The sequence below is a fragment of the Calypte anna genome, chromosome 4A (assembly GCF_003957555.1).
Source record: "Calypte anna isolate BGI_N300 chromosome 4A, bCalAnn1_v1.p, whole genome shotgun sequence".
Taxonomy (NCBI): Eukaryota; Metazoa; Chordata; class Aves; order Apodiformes; family Trochilidae; genus Calypte; species Calypte anna.
Window position 1 is genome coordinate 38,382,972 of NC_044248.1, and position 16,841 is coordinate 38,399,812.

General features: G+C 40.7%; 1 protein-coding gene across 2 annotated transcripts in view; it reads right to left on the minus strand.

Annotated features, from left to right (window-relative positions):
- The window catches only part of UNC5C (unc-5 netrin receptor C), a 245,051-nt gene that overhangs the window by 179,858 nt on the left and 48,352 nt on the right, over positions 1 to 16,841 (minus strand). The window lies entirely within an intron of this gene.

Sequence of the window (16,841 nt, forward strand, 5' to 3'; positions counted from 1 at the left end):
GCATGGCTGGTTTTAGCCCGGGTAGCATCATTTCACAAGGCACCAGATTAACCCAGAGCACCGCCTGTTTTGAGCAGCCTGATGCAAATATAAATTCACCTTTCAATCACTCCTGCCGGTTAATGGCACTGAGTAATAGCACATTAGCAAAGTGCCACTCCAGCCACCAGTCAGGCATACCAAGGAGATCGTCTGACAAACGTTTCAGATTCCTTTTCCACCAACAGGAACATTATATGGGTTTATTAACAGGCAAATATGCATACAGCACAGTGCAGAGCACAGAAGCTCCATTAAAAGTAGCAATCTCATTAATGTTATATATAATGGTAGTTGACCTCTTCTGTTGTTGCAAATTAAAAAAAAAATTCCAAGCAAAATAAAAACCAAATCCCCCAAAACAACACCAAAAAAAAACCCCCGAACCAAACCAAAAACCAACCAACCAACCAAAAAAAAACCAACCCCACCACCAAACCCCAAAAAACAAACCCAAAAGAAAAATCATGCTCCATAGTCTCATAGTATTAATGTTTCATACGCTCTGGTCAGGTTTTTGATATAGAAGAATTCTCCCACTTATTTAGAAAGACAAAGTGTTTTCACTTACTACCACTTTCAAGAGTGAAAATAATTCAGGCAGCTTTCCCAAACTGCTCACTGTAGTCACTTAATTTTATCTGCTTCTATTAAATGTTTCCTCTGCAAAAATGGTGTCTCTGGATCTGGTTTTCAGATGCATGTTACTGCATCTCTGCTTTTACAGATGTTATTTGAGCATGTGGAGGAGTAGAGTTACAGAGGCTTATTGCTCACTTAGTCCAAAATCAATAGAAGATAAACAGGATTTGTCTTCTTATCTCCAGCATATTGATAACCAAATGGCAAAAAGGGCAAGCAAAGAAGAAGAACAGTTCCTCAAAATGATCATTCAAAAGTGTAAATAAAATTACTTGAGTGCTTTCACAGCCTTTTAGTATTGATTTTACCAGAATGTTAGAAAACAAGAACATTGCTAAAACAATACATTAAAAGCAAACTTCCCAGCAGGTTTATCTAAACCCAATGCTAACAGCAAGCAGACATACTGAAAATGCAATTAAAAGCACTGTTCCCATCCAAGAAAGAAGAAAAAATGCTGTGTTATCCATATGTCAGCTCAGTTCATAATTTTTTTTAGCAGCTGGGATTTGGAAAACTATCTATAGACATTTCCCTTGTTGGCTAAGTCTTAACCACCTTCCTTCTTTGGATATTCATGCAGCAGCAGTGTTTTAATCTGATTTTTCCTATGTAAAAATGAAGAGGGTACAATGTGTTAGGTTTTGCCTAAAGTGGCTTAATACACCATTTCTAGCCAGGGAATCACTGCTTTGCAGTGCTCTGCCTCTAAGGCCAGGAGTCACAGTTTACCACTATATTTAGAGCCAAATGTAGGTGGAAATTGAGCCTTCTGCCCCTGAAGCTTTCTTCAGAGCTTTTATTAGAGAATGTGGCTACAAGTGATTATTCCAGTGGACTCCATTTACCTCCTTACTGAGGATGGTAATGAGGCTGGGACACCAGAGTTAAAAGACTGTAAGTAACCAAGTAAATAAGACTGATGATAACTAAATAATACAGCCAAAGAAAAATACCAAACAAAGCACCTAAAGCAGACAGATAGAAAATATAAAGGGTGATGCATCAAATTATTACTACATAAGAGAAAAGACTGATTAAGAAAGATCCATCACCACATTACCACCATTCCCAGTCACTGGGGAGCCCCAATTGAAGCAAGGGTTTGCAAAACCCTTCCCAGCAAGTGGGAAAATCCTACATGGTGCATCCACCCATATGGGAGGCATCCAAAGTCACTGCAAGAGGGTCCAACCTTACATGCTTTAAAAATCAGTAAACCATATTTTGCATATTTTGCTTTGGGGAACTATCTGGTTTACACCCCCTCAACCAACTAGGACCAAGACTTGACCAAAGTCCAGGACATGGATGGTAGGGTTTCCTAAAATATTGGTCTCCAGATACCAATTCAGGACAATTCAGCATACTGACACAAAAGTTAGCTGCTGGCATCAACATAACTGCTGTTATAACCTAACATAATACAAAAAGTTACTTATGAAAAGGATACAAAGGTTATTTATGAAAAAGATGGGATTCATCTATAGGGTCAACTCTGGCTTGGGCATGTGGTCCAAACCTTAGCACACCCACTCCCCATTGGACCACCAGCCTGTTCAGCCACTTTTCAATTTTCTTTAATGCTGAAGTCAGAATTTCAAAGCTGCAATTTGCCTTTCTGGATTTCCCCTTCTGTGCTGTGCTGCTCTGTTTCAGGATGTCACAGTCAACAGGGACATATTCTTGCTATTGGCCTCACGACAAGGTAGCCAAGGTCTATTTTTTTTCCTTTTTAATCTTGTGTTTCATTTTGCATCCATTTTACAGTCCTATGTGGAGTAGTGAAGAGCATGTTCCATGGTGGTAAGATACAGCCAGACTTTCTCCAGATTACCTCAGGAAGGATTTCAGGTTTGCATTGCTGGGTAATTAAATATTTTTTACTTTACTGTTATATTGAACGACTCACACACTATTTCCTTTAGAAATGCCTCAAGTGCCCACGTTGATTACAATTCTTTAATAATCTAGTTTTTAATGACACTGTAGGGTATTTAACAACAAAATACTGCCGGAATTATGGGATGGCAAATAAATGTGGTATCGATTAGTACAGAATTTGCGATGATGCACCAGGACTCGGGAGATTCAGCTGCCAGCACATTTGTGAAGACCCTGGAAAATTACTGTCAGGTCTGTTAATTTTTCACTCTGCCTCTTCTGTGGAATACGGATGAAAAGACTCCCTTCCCTCCAGACTTTTTGCCTGCTCATACAAAGCAAACTCCTTTCTGCTGAACAACTATGGTGCATGCAGCAGTCCAGCTTACTAAACCCTTGTATTGTGCAAGTGCCTTAGGCACTAAGCTGCTATATAGCAAATCTGCTGCTATGAAATATTAAATTATAGTCAGAACAAAGGATTTAAGTTACAACTGGTTTAGGATTTAGTCGAATAGACGGTGAGTTCCTTAAATTCATAGTTCACAGTATTCCACATACTGGTGTGTAAAGCAAGATGGTTAAACCCTTGCTTTTCATTGACTCATACACATTGTTTTACATACATTGCAGTCCAGGGAGACACAGCAGCAGAGAGCAATTAAGAAAACAAACAAACTGTAGTAATGAGCCATACAAGGAAAAAAAGCAGAAATACCACCACCAGCCTTCAAACATATGGCTCTCCAAGGCCCTTCTTGTACCATGCAGCTTCCATTGCTCCATCAGGCCCAGATGTCTGCTTACTTTGGAGGAGAATTTGCTTAGAAAATGTCTCATGGCCAGTGTGATTTCATCCCTCATTAGCTTTGTCCTGATGAAAGTAATGGAAATAGAAGTCCTGGAAGCCAGTAGTTATGTACACAGGCAGAAGCTGCTTGCTTACCAGACACTTAAAGCAGGGGATGGAAACTGAGATAAGAATAATGCAGCAAGTGGTAGGATAAAGGTAACTATCAAAAGGAAGGAGATTAAAGTAGGCACAAGTGGTATTTGCACCTTAAGAGAATGTTGTCTCCATCACCTGAGGATGAGAACTGTTCACTCTGTTACACTGATAATTTTTGTGGTTTTACTACAACTGCATTGCAAAAGCCATATGAGCTAAAAAAAAATTAAAAAATCACCTCTTAATCTCCTCTTAGGCTTTCTTACTCAACTCAGATCATGTCAATAAGGTTACAACAACTGGCAAGAGGAATGAATCTGCTGAGGGGGGTAGCAGTGAACAAAGGAAGGATGGGGAGCACTGGGAAAACTTTTAAGTCCACTTTGCTGCCAAGGAAGGGCACATGAGCCAGGCACAAGGCATTTGGTTAGATTATATGGTAACATATCTAGGAGAACATTCAGCAATCTCACTGAATTTGCCTCTATTAGTAATTTATAGACTTCTGCATCAGATGTCTGTAGTCAAAGAAAATTTGTCAAGGTACCTTTGAGAAAGTTACCTTCTTTCAAATGACACGGAAATAAACTGGGCATTTAAAAGTAGTGCAGAGTTTTAATGACAAAAGTTTCCATTAGGACTGCCTACTGAGTCTCTGAAACTTGGGTCTATGGCCCACTTCAGGACTTGGCTGTCAAAATCCATGGTATTTTAAGATATCCTGTCAGTCACACAGAACAGACTGCCAACAATTTTTTATGGTGCACAATATGAAAACATCCAGAGAAGAAATGTGATTTTAAAATTAATGGGAAAACCACTCTTTCAGAGTTCCTTTAGCCCATGAGCTGAGCATCACTTTAACACTAACTAAACTATCTTATTTCATTGAAATTAAACATTATGTCTCTTGATTATTGTAAAACTATTTTTCAAGTTGCCAGCAACAGAAACAATAAAACAAAAGAAAAAAACAGAGCTGTAGCCAGCATCCTGTTATAGTCATCTTGGCTGGCCATTATGAGTAATAAAATGTTCAGTTTGCAGCTGCTGTTTCTTACTTCAGTACTGAATCAACTTGAGTTTATGCAGAATGCCCCCACAATCTCAAAAGAGCAGCTTATTGATTTGGCAAACATTTTTATGGATGAACAGTGACACAAATGGCATCTCTAATCATGGCCAACGTGGAAAGTAATGTGAGAAAGACTGAGCTCAGATATGATGTGAAAGCAAGTTTGTAAAGCCACATAGAACCAAACAGGAATATTTTGATCTTGGAAGAGGAAGAGAGAAGGAATATCAAAATGGGGAAGATGACCAAATAAACCCACCACAAGCACTACTGCCTGAGGATTCCCCCTGCTCTAACACCACATCCTGCCCTCCTGCTTCCCACAACCCTGCACTTTTTAGCACTAATTAACATAAGCCACAGTACCTTGATTATCACTGAATTTCATTGCATAGGAAAATCGAGGCTGAACACTCAACAAAAACCATTAACACTAAACATCACCATAAAAAAAAAAAAAAAAAATCCAGCAAGGAGACATTGTTACGCTCAGGACTTGTCCCAGAACCACCTCCTGTGGTGTGTCAGGGCTGACAGTGCCTGGCTGCTGCACCCTGCACAAGAACAAGGTATTTTCAGGAGATCCCAGCTTGCTTCCCAGGGCAGCAGCAAAGCTCAGGCACTTCCCAGAGCCAACTGTTGCCAGCCCACTGCAAGGAAGAGGATTTCATTGCCTCTCCTATAGGTTCCCCTATCAGAAAAACTCCTAGGCCTCTCTCAGATACGCCAGGACACCCACTAGCAAGCAACACGAGCTCCATCAAGCACAAGAAGTCATCACTCTTATAGCCCACACATAACTCACCTCCCATTTCCTCTCTTGTTTGGCAGCTGACCTCCTGCGGAGGCGGCTGAAAGGGGCATTAATGGCTTTTGTCAGCCCACTTTGTTTAGCAGCTATGAAAATCAAATCAATGCCTCCTCCATTGTCTTGGACAACCCTCCTTTGTAGGTTTTTTTTTCCATACTTCTCCTCCTGGCTGTGGGCTTTGGACTGTGATTTCTCACTAGGTCCACAAGGCTGCTGCTGCATGGGAGCAATAAGCAAAAGCAGAATTCCAACAAGTTTGCTTTTTGATGCATTTTTGCTGAAGGCAACAGCTATATCCATGCTCCCCTTAAACATCACTCATGCCCCAGTGTCTCCAGAAGGAAGAGATAGGAGAAAGACTTCAGAAAATAATCTTTTGCTTTCTCTAACCTTCCCTTCCTATTTTTGTCCCTATTCCTCCCAACTTCTGCAGCAGCCTGGAGCCCAGAGGATGGCTGCAGAGACATGCAAGGTGCTGCACTGTTGCCAGTCACAGAAGAAGCAAGGTCTTAGGGCTCTGGGACTTTGTCACAGCAGAAAAGCAAGGCAGGGTGGTAATGGCACTCTTGCTGGAGGCAGCAGAGAGGGTTGGTCCCTCTCTGCCACAAGCTGAGTGTGCTCCCACATCCCACTCCTGTTTGGCACCTGGGTTACTAACTTAGTGCCCCAGGAAGTGCAAAAAGGTGAAGTCTGGCAGGAGCAGATTGGCAGAAAAAACTAAAAAAAAAAAAGAAACAAAAAGTCATATAGTCAATTGACTCAGTAAAATCGTATTTATTCTTAAAGACAAAGCTTATGAAATAGCCAATATTGAATTACCAAGCTCTGATCCTCCCATCCTAATATTAGATCTGGCTGGCAGTACCATACAGTCCATCATTCTCAGAGGTACTAAAACCCATTACTTTTATATAGGTGGCCATAGATCTTGTTTCTACATAAAAATTCATGGTTTTATAAAAGTGTATTTAAAAGCAAATGTAACTCTTCAGATCCACCATTAGCCAGGGGTTTATTGCCAGCCTTGTTGCCTCTCCCAGTAAATACCAGGTCCGGCTATTTCTGCTCAGTCTTGACTCTTCTTCAGGGGCTGGTAAGATTTATTTTAGTGTCTGGCACTCAAGTAAAGAACACTGTCATTTACTTTCTGCACACATTCACTGTATGGCAAATTTACTCCTCTATTTTCCTTTGTACCTTCTCTTTCCTGTATCCACCTCACACACCTGTTTGACTCGTGGCCAAAGATGGGATTTTATCACCAAATGTCTTCAGGATGATGCCTGCTTTTTTCCATGACATGTTTGCAATGCACCTAGTGCAATTAAGCCCTGATCTTTAAATGTGGCCTCTAAGGACCACAGTAACAGAAATAATAAATCATTATCAACAATGCTGTCACAGGAAAACCCACATCCTTTTCCCTTTTTACCCAAGTGCCTCAGCCCGGTGCATGGGTAAGGGTGGGAAGTAAGAGCTCTTTCATTTATGAACCTGTGCAGCACCATTTCATCAGAATGTGGGAAATAAACCAACAGAGAAACAGCACCACGTGCTAGTACAAATGTTACCCTGTACACTGAGGCCTTTGTCTAACTCTACAATATCAGAATGAAAAATACCAAGTATTTCTTTCAGGTGATGCAACATTGTCCTGAGACGCAGCATAAGACTGAAGCACTGAAATATATTAAAGACTTAAATGAAAATGACTCGTGAGCTGCCTTTGTAAAGCTCTGAGAACAGTGAAACATTTTTTTATTTTTTTATTTTTGACAAAAAGTCAGTCAAAAGGTCTCAAATGAACCTGCCTTCCCACTGCATCCAGTTCTGCATAGGCAAATTGCTGCACAGACAAACAACTATAGAAGGAACATGTCAGTAGGTAAACAAGATCAATTCACCCCCTGGCTGTTTCTCAGCACCAATGTTGTATTTCAAATGAATCCACTCATCTCAAAACAGTTTGGAGTTTCTCATTTGAAATTCTGCCCCTTTTCATCAAAGCAGAGATTTCAACTGTGGAAAATGTATATTCCACTTCCATTCAGTACAACCCTGTTATTGAACTGTCTCTGGAGCAAGTCCTTACAGAAAAAAGCAAAAATTCATTAACTAACTGCCACTAGCCCACATTAGAGAAAACCAGGCTCTTTAGGGAAAAGAATTTTCCTGAGAGAAACATCGAATTCTCTTTCAAAATGTATATACATTGCACACATACATACATATGAAGAAGGGAAAGGCAGCACAGATATAAAACAAAAAATACCAACTTCAGAGCATGCAGCAACAACAGCATGAGGACTTTTATCCTAAAAAGCACTTGTGTAATACACAGTATTCCTCAATTAGAGGCTCAGGAGGGTTAGACCAGACCAGAAGGCATCAAACACAAGTATTAGTGCTTCTTTTTAACATCATCAGTCGCTTAATGTTGCATCACCCAGCATCATGTTTGTTTTGCATATTACAGCTTTTCCACAGGGTACAGAGTTGCTGCCAATTTTTGAGATCATAGAAGGGCATGCGAGCAAATGAACCAGCCAGCCTTATGATGTCTCCTGTATCTCTTGATCTTACACATTGACAGCATCTTCTGCTTTCTACTCATCATTTGAAGCACAATGCTTGTCCCATGAGCAGTGATTAGTACAGGGCTGTCAAAGTCCATAAAATAGAAGGTTTTGCCTTCTGCATAATGGAATCTAAAAAGTAAGTGAAGCTGAATCTCACTTCCATGGCTGAGTCTTTCCCCACTGACTTCCTGGGGACCAGCTCTGGTTCACTGAAGCTTTCCTCTTCATTCTGTGCCTGCACTGCACAGGAGGAAACATAAATGATGCTCTGGAGCAAGCTACTTGGGTTGGAGAGTGTAAAACATGCAAAAGGACATTAACAAGATGAACAACACAGGCCAAACCCTTGATCAGAGCAGTGCTGGAAAGAGGCACTTCTTTGTGCTATCCTATGGTTATCTGCTTGTTTTTTTTTTTTTCCCTTCTGAAATCATTGTAGCTAAAAGAAATTTCAAAGCAATACACTGTATAAGTTACATTGTTAAGTCAAAAATCCTTAAAATATGTACTGAGTATCAACTTCTCCCTCAAAGCCATGAATAAGTGCATGTGCCTGGAGTTTGGGAACATGTCAGGCTGGCTGCTATCTCTGCAGCCCTACATCTACAGGAGCTGCTTGACTTCCCAGTTCTACCACCATCCTGTTACGTTTTCAGGACAGGCCCTTAGAGAAACAAGGCCTTTTTCCATACAACAAGCCAGAAAATATTCTTGTTTTTACCCTGCTACTAAGCCCAAGCATCTAGAAGCCAATGGCCCAGTATTAACAGCCCAGCAACTCCAGCAGCCCTCCAGTTTGATTCTTCCTCTCTCATTCAAGTTGAGAGCAGTGTCCAAGGCCAAAGACATGACAGCCTGCAGGGATCCCAACATAACCAGTTCAGGCAACATCTTTATTTGTGCAGTCACTCAATCCTTTACAAACATTAAAACTTCATGTAATTTTGGGAAGTGAAGTTTTAATTGTGTTTAAAAGTCCAGCTCCTACAAACCTAACCGTGTGCTGAACAGACACTGACTTGACTGGAAACTTAAATCACATGGAGGCTTAGATGATGAATTAAAATGTATTCCCCATGTGTTTTTCTCATTACTAAGCTTCATTACTCATGAAATAACCTTAAGAAACAATTAGGCCATATTACAGCAAGCAGACTTCTGTTTTAACCCTTTATCTACTCTGGCCTGTGTCTTCTGTGTGCCTATACTGATCTGGGGAGCTTTGAACTGGAGGAATCCCACCTTCCTGGTATCTCTGGGCATGTTGGCTCTTCAACTATAAGCAGCAAATCATAATAATTCACCAGTATTACATTTTAAGTTTCAAATTTTCCATGCTGCAGCATCTGAAAAGGCTTTCTGTCCACTTTCTTAAAAAAAACAAAAAACAAAGAAAAAAAACCCACAAAAAACCCCACCTTTGCAAAATAAAGGCAAACCAAAATCCAAGTTTATTTATCTCTCTTAAAACCAGAACCCTGGGAGTACATCTTCAGCCTAAGTGCAGCTTAGTTCAGGAGCAACTTGTAACCATCAGTGATCTGCAGACAGCTCATGTTGGGTCTGAGCCCACAGGAGGAAAACTCTGACTTTCTTTCACTGCTGACTTCATGGTCTTTACTCCACTGTTCTTTTTTTGATCAGCCCAAGTAGATAACTCCAAAGAATTGCAAAAAGAGCATTAAACTCTCCACAGGAGATCTTTAAATGGCCAGAGGTACTGTCAGCTTGCTTTCTTCTTAGTTCAGCATAGAACATCAGTCATCCTAAAGCAATTTAAAACAGATAACGGCCCATAGGAATTGACTGATATTTTCTTTATCTGGTTTATGTAAAAGGTTTTAGTTTTTACTGATACAATGCAAAAGCCTTCAGGCTGCCAGACAAAAACCAACCAAAAGAAAACCAACTAGGGATCAACCAATGGACAGAAACAAGCAAGCCAGAAATTCATCTGCTTAATGCAGAATGAGCAAATCTGAGCATCTCAATCACTGGGGAGCTGAGGGAATGAAGTAGAGGAGAGACTTTGAAGTAGACTTAGTACTTGGAAGGATCAGGCCCTTTCTTTTTCTCTCTCATTCTTCCTCTGACTGGCAGGTGAATGGGTTTCCACCTTAGATAGAGGAAGGAGTGGATGTGTCACAGGGTGACAAAGGGGAGAGATTGGAGTGGGTCCCCAAGCATCATCTCTGAGCAGTAGATCTGCAGCAGAGGAGAGGTAACATTACCATAAACACCCAGTGGCTGTGATTCATCTCAGTATTCTCATCACTGCTTTTTAGTCATGTAGAACAGGTTAGTTCGTTGCACCATTTGTTTAGGGAGGGAATAAATGCAGCATCCATTGTTTTAAAAAGCAGCAAAAGCCAAAATGTAAGAGGCAATTTTACCCATTCAACAGCTATGTGAGCTTGTAGGATAAAGTTCACTTTTTACATCTACCAGTTGAATGATTGAGAAAAATTATTTACTAGGTAGGGATAGTTACAGTGCAAGGGCTTTCTGTTGGCTTAAGATCAAAACCTAATAGCTAGCCCTTTTACAATAAATCATTAACAAACTACACTTGATTTGTCTTCCTGTCCACAGATTGTACTGAAGGGAGTTATTGATGTTATGTATTAAGTACAAAGCTGGATAAAAAACCCCAAAACTCCAGAGTTTTGTGTGCTGTAGAGTGATGAATGAGTGGCAAGAAGGAAAACTTTGGGTGGGTTTTTTTGTAATTTTGTATTTCCAAGCTAATTTCTGTCACCAACAGAAAAATACTCCACATTTGGAAAAGTTACAAGATTGTAAAAAACCTTCTCTACTTATACATGGAATCTAACTCAATGGCATGTATTTTTAAGACAGATGCAATATTACTTTTTCCAGCCTCCAGAAAGGAAGCTGATGAGTGCTGATACAAATAACCACAAGGAAAGCCATTATTCAACTATTCCTTTCTGTATAGTTAAGAAATACAATGATTATTTGATATGGGGTCTAATTTGGCCTGGAATTTATAGAGGAGTGAATTATAATAAAAATTCTACAGTAACTGAGTAATAACATCTGCAATTACTTCAACAAATAAATCAAGTCAGTAGGCAATGGCATTAACATAAGGGGGTTGAATCTGGTGACCCCTTAGATACAGACTTAGCATTCAAGTGTGGTGCTAAGTAACTGGGCTTCCCAGGGCATGTGAAAAACATCCAACTCTTTCATGCAGACATTTGCCTATATATCCATATGGTTCACATATATGATTTCAGATATGTTGGCCTATTTTATTGAGGACATGGTCAGCTAATCATGATTTACTGTGAAATAGGCATAACTATTTTTTACTGCCAGGTAACGTTCTCTGTTCTCATCTAAGTGCCACACTTTATGCAGTGGGTTGCTAAACGTAAATGTAATGATGTATGGATCATGGATCCCCAGGAATAGAGGGTGTCCTGTGTGTAGGTCCTTGTACTTACAGGCTTTCATCCTTTCAAACATCTATACATCAGCTACAATGCATTGTACTGCTATGTAATGAATTTAGAGAGCAAGAATGACAGACATTTAGGGACCCCTTTCATTCTGGAGACCAGGAGATTCAGCTGGATGGGAATGTTGTCTTTAGAAGAACAGGTGCCTAAAACACAAGTATTTCATCCCCTCATGCTTGCCAGCCAGCTCAGGAGCAATTTTAATAACTACCTCAGGCTGGGATACAAAGGCAGTCTACAAAGAAGTTAATAGGAAAACCATGATTTTTATGGGAGTATCTTACATCCCACAAGCTTAGCCTGAGGTGTTGTGACTGTTCTGAACTACTTTAGGTCCCCAGGACTCCTGAAACTTAGGAATGGAGTAAGAACCCAATGCTGCAACCTAATGAAATTGTGTTAATTTATGAGGAAGGTGTTTTGGCATCTAATGACACGAAATCACGACAAGAGTGCCTTCATCACACATTAACACAACATGACAGGAAACTGCAGCGAGATTAAGTTATGCTGTGCACTACAACAAATATGATTAAATCTAGTGAAAAAACAAAGGGAAAAACTGTGAGTTGTGTCAACTGCAGTGACAAAACAGCCTCTAGTATGAATCCATTGGAGTCCAGCCAAAACAAACAACTAACAGAGACAGGATCACACACTTAGAGATGTAAGAGTGGCAAGAGGGTGCTGCTCAGAGTTCTTCTCAGAACCAGCCATTCTTTGCACACATTTTTTTTGGTGTTAATTTTTTTGCCATTGCTACAGTGCTGAGAAGTAAAATAACTCTGACTGTTACACACCAGACACATTAACTACTTACTGCCCTGCTTTGTTAGTTCTTCTTTTATAACAAGGCCAATGCGTCTTAAATGCAAATGGCCAACTTTTGCAAACAAGACTAAGTGGGGAATGGCAGCCCTCTGAAAACTCAGCCAAGCTTAGAACAAAAGCAGCTATTGAAAGAGGGAACATTGAAAAGTCTGTTAAATAATCTGATTTGTGTAACCTGAGCCACACCATGTGAGGTGTTTCCTCTCCGCTAGCCAATTCTGAGCACCACAAGGGTGTAGAGAACAAGGTTCCTTAGAAATCTCAACCTCTGTTTATCAAAGAACTTGGTAAAATTACTAAAATAACATTTTGGCTGCAGTGGCCAGCCTTAGAAACTTGCCAAATGCTTCTGATAACTGAATAGGTACCTCAGTAGTCCCAGTATCACAGGAATTTCCTACTAGAGGAGTAGGAAAGTAGTTGAGAAACACAACTCAGTGCTCAGGCACTGCAGCACCTAAGGCCACTCTGGCAATCTTCTAGTCAGCACACACTCCAGTGCCCCACACTGACACATTCAGCCCTCAGAAAGCATTTATCAGTTGGGATATAAAAGCAAAAGTTCTCCCCTCAGCAGCAGAATAGCTGAAGTCATGTTTCCTTTAGATTCCTGCCTTACATCCCTTTGATTTGCTTCCCTGGCCCCAGCGGGCTCTCACCACTCACATCACAGCTCACACCACAGGATTCCCATGGAGGCTGCAGAAGCAGGGTGGGCACATCCTTCCCCTCCACACAGGCATCCTTCTCTCAACCACGACACAGTTTAGGTCCTCTCACATTCTGTTACTGATTTTCATAAAGCCCAGAGAACCAACTTGTGGAGTCTCTTACCTCTTTCTGTTGGAGTGTTCTATTTAAATAAAAAAATTACAAAGTTTTTGGAAGGGCAACCTGCCTGACAAAAGCAGCAGTACCCATGTCTCACTTCTTCAGGAATCCAAAATGTTTTCAGTCTTTCCACTTAAAGGAGAGGAAGAAATTACAAAGGCCATGAGGACATCTTGATGAAACTGGGCATATAAGTGGGTAAACTCTGGTTTGATTAGAGGCAGTGACAATTCTGCCACCACCACTACTAAGGTAACTCTGATTTTTTGTGACTGACACATTCAGAATTACAAAAAACCCTATTTTTTACGTATTCACCTTTTTACTATTTGGTTACTTGTTCTCCAGTAACACAGCACTATGGTAAAGCAAACGTCCACCTTGAGGAGCCAACTGCATTAGCTTTAGACTAACCTTATACACACTCCCCCAATTTTCTCCGAGCTGTTAACATTTACTGGAGCTGACCTCCTCTGTGCCAGCTGTACAGCTCCAAGAGCTTCTCCTTGCTAATTAAAAGTGACAGTGCTTCTTTTGGTTAAAATTAACAGAGGTGAAATTTAACAGAAACTGCCTACTAAAGGAGTTGCACCACTCTCCATTATCAGACTCTAAATTATTAACTCGCCTTAGTTTTACCATGATTAATTATTAAAATTCAGCTGCTTGTCAACATATTCATCATGGAATGGACAGATTAACAGTGTCTCGTGCTATATTGCCTATATTCTAAACAGTGACCTTTCAGCAGTGTTTCATGTCTCAAAAGGATTCTTGTAATGGCACATTTTACCCAGGATAATAAAAAAAGGAAAAGAAACAGTCACCACTACACTTGAAATTTAAGGCAAATCCTACTCTCCCTTTTATCCCAAACACCCAAGTGAGATAAGGGGGAAAACAAGAATCAAAGGCAGTTGGTATGTGATCTGCAGCAGGAGGAGGAAAAGGGGTTTTGTTATATTCTTTTAGGTTTATGCCCTGTGTATTCTAGACTGAAGATTTAGGACTGTTCAGAAGCTACATGCTGCTCAATTGTAGCAAGGTTTGCATCGAATGTCAAGAGGTTACAGTTCAAAGTATGAATTTCAACATGTTGTATTCCTGGCACTACAGACAAAAGACTTTACTCGATGAATGTTTTTTCTTTTTTTTTTTTTTCTTTTAATAGCAACAATTACAATTCCGTGTAGAGTCCTGCATATTTAACACTTATTGGAAAAGTCAGCTGAATACCACAGATTGCAATCAGCATCTTTCACAGATGCCAGTCTTTTTTCTGTTTTTTTCTTTTCTTTTTTTTTTTTTTTTTTTTTTCCCCTTCTCTTAATGTTCAGAGCTTTGAAAGTCATTAGTCCATTAGCACAAAGTTAAAGTACGCCAATCAATGTCATTTAAAGCTGTAGGTCAGCTCAGGTTTTCATAAACAGTCTTAAGGCTAATGACAGCTATGTACCCTTCTGCTCTGGTTTTCATTTCATCTCCAGCCTTCTTTGAAACATTAGCTTTGGCATGTGCAAAGAAATAAACCCACTGCAGGTGCTACTTCTCACTATGATAAAATAGAAATTATGTTCTCAAAATTCAATGGGAGACTTCAGGAAAATGCCGGATATTGTGACCTGGGTTTATTCTCAAACTTTCTAATACTCTTGGATTTACTGGGATACTTTGCAAGAAGCCACGCCAGAAAGAACTGTAATTGTTTGGCTTTAAACATGTTTTTATTCAAAGCTTATAAAAACTCATGAGCTCAAGTTACAGGACTGGGCAAAAGTAAATTCAGGTCTGAGCCTTGGCCAGAACCCCTGCCAAGCCTTAGGCATATCACTTAATCTCTTAAAATGTTTCAATTTCTCCCTCTAAATGAAAACAAACCAGAATGGCTGATATATTTCCCCCTTTTTTTTTTAAAACAGAACACTAGTGCAGACCATTATGTTAAGCTAGCAGGGAGTTAAATAGTTGAGTGCCTTCCACTAACTTACTGCTCTGTGCCTATCTACAGGGAAAGGCTCATTTGGAAATAAAACAGTTGAAATCTGAAGCCTGGACCTAGAGCCTTCCATGAGGGATGAATGGTGATTTCTAAAATCTCATGCCATCCTTGCACTGGACAGGAAAACAGGCTCTGTCCAGCCTGGCCTTAAAACTTCCAGAGATGGGGCCTTTTCCCACCTCTCTGGGCAACCTGTGCCAGTGTCTCACCAACTTCACGATGAAGAGCTTCTTCCTAATATCTAATCTAAATCTGCCCTCTTGTTTGAAACCATTCCTAAAGACCTATCCCTTCCTGACATCCCAAAAAGTCCCTCCCCAGCTTTCTTGTAGCCCCTTCAGATACTGGAAGGCCACAATGTGGTCTCCTCAGAGCCTTCTCCTCTCCAGACTGAACAACCCCAACTCTCTCAGTGTCTTCACAGCAGAGCTGCTCCAGCCCTCTGAGCATCCTCATGGCCCTTCTCTGGACACACTCCAGCATATCCATGGCTTTCTGGTAAGAGGGACTCCAGAACTGGACACAGAACTCCAGGTGGGGTCTCAGAAGAGCAGAGGGGGAGAATCCCCTCCCTTGACCTGCTGGCCACACTTCTCTTGATGCAGCCAAGGATCTGGTTTGGCTATCTGGGCTGCAAGACCCACTAACCTCTCTAAGGTTTCCAAGCCCTCTTCAGCCCCCAACAGACTCACCCATTCCTCACTCCCAGGGTTGTGCCTTTCAGAGCTCCTCCACAAGCTATTTTCTCCACCATTTGTGAAGGGCCATAAGTCCAGCCTTTCAGCAAGATGACCTGAAGGTGTCAGAGCTGAAGAGCACTGACAGTCATCAGAGAAGCCAGCTGACGGTAGAACTTTGCCACCATAAAAAGCCAACCTTTGTTCCAACTGCCAAATTGACCAGCATCCACCATTAACCTAGGTCAGAAAAGTCATTTCACCCCCCAGCCTAGTTTTTATACATGTTATTCACCGTGAGGAACCCCAATTATCAGCCTGCTCCACCCTCCTCTCCAGCTCACCACGTCGCCCCACACTCTACAGAGAACAATTCCCTGATAATCAGAATCAAACACTGACATTATGAACCTTCTCATTACTCGTGGTGCATTGCTGGTTTGTAAAATATAGATTAAGCATATACTCATGCTGTGCCTTACATCAGGCTAGTGTTGTTACATGTTTATTAAGAAAGTGATTTAAAAGGGAGATCATGCAGTGAATTACTGATCTTGCACAACCTACTAAAAACTGGGTGATGAAACAACATAATCATCATACATCAGCTTTCCATTACCTGATTTAGGGTAATTTGTATTCTCTGCTTCTGTGCAAACAGAACGTCACTTACTGCACTGTCAAACTTTATTTTGAAAGTTAAAAGGTGGGTTTATTATTCATAATGCTAACAATCGGGAGGAACTAAAATGCTCCATATGCCAGAAATCAAAACCTGTTGCCATGGCATTGGTTACAAGAGATTTAAAGCAAATTAAAGCTCCAACAACACGAGACTGGGAAAGCAGAAGAAGGAAGAGTTGCACAAAGACTAATTCTATGCATCTGCTCCTGCAGGCTGTTTTTGTGTTTCAAATGCATATTGAAAAATAGAAAAGTTAATTATTTCTCTGGGCTAGGATGACACGTGTGCGAGATGGTGAGCACACGAGATGGCAAATACATGCTGGTGTGAGCAGCAGTGAGAGTCAGATGG